The sequence below is a fragment of the Labrus mixtus genome, chromosome 2 (genome assembly GCF_963584025.1).
Source record: "Labrus mixtus chromosome 2, fLabMix1.1, whole genome shotgun sequence".
Taxonomy (NCBI): domain Eukaryota; kingdom Metazoa; phylum Chordata; class Actinopteri; order Labriformes; family Labridae; genus Labrus; species Labrus mixtus.
In genome coordinates this window covers 34,864,095-34,864,395 of record NC_083613.1, presented here as the reverse complement: position 1 = coordinate 34,864,395, position 301 = coordinate 34,864,095, and the positions used below count along the sequence as shown (strand labels likewise).

Here is a 301-nt window from a genome sequence, read left to right as displayed (position 1 = left end):
AGCCTCCAGGTGGAGGCGGGGCTTCAGCCTCTAGGTGGAGTTGTCTGTAAAAGAATCGCACTTTTAATCTGAAGCAAAGTGTTTGTGACAGCACAGCGCCCCCTGCTGACTGTTTATGATGTGGACATTAATGTTACAACACACACACACACAGACACACACACACAGACACAGACACACACACACACACACACACACACACACACACACACACACACACACACACACACACACACACACACACACACACACACACACACACACACACACACACACACACACACACACACACACACACACA

At 49.2% G+C, this 301-nt stretch overlaps 1 protein-coding gene across 1 annotated transcript in view; it reads left to right on the top strand.

Moving 5' to 3' along the window:
- Nucleotides 1-301, top strand: part of tmem178a (transmembrane protein 178a) — a 21,731-nt gene extending 21,430 nt beyond the window's left edge. Inside the window, exon 4 of the mRNA XM_061063136.1 lies at nucleotides 1-301. This exon is cut by the window's left edge and continues 352 nt beyond it. The gene's annotated coding sequence lies outside the window, so the exon portion shown is untranslated.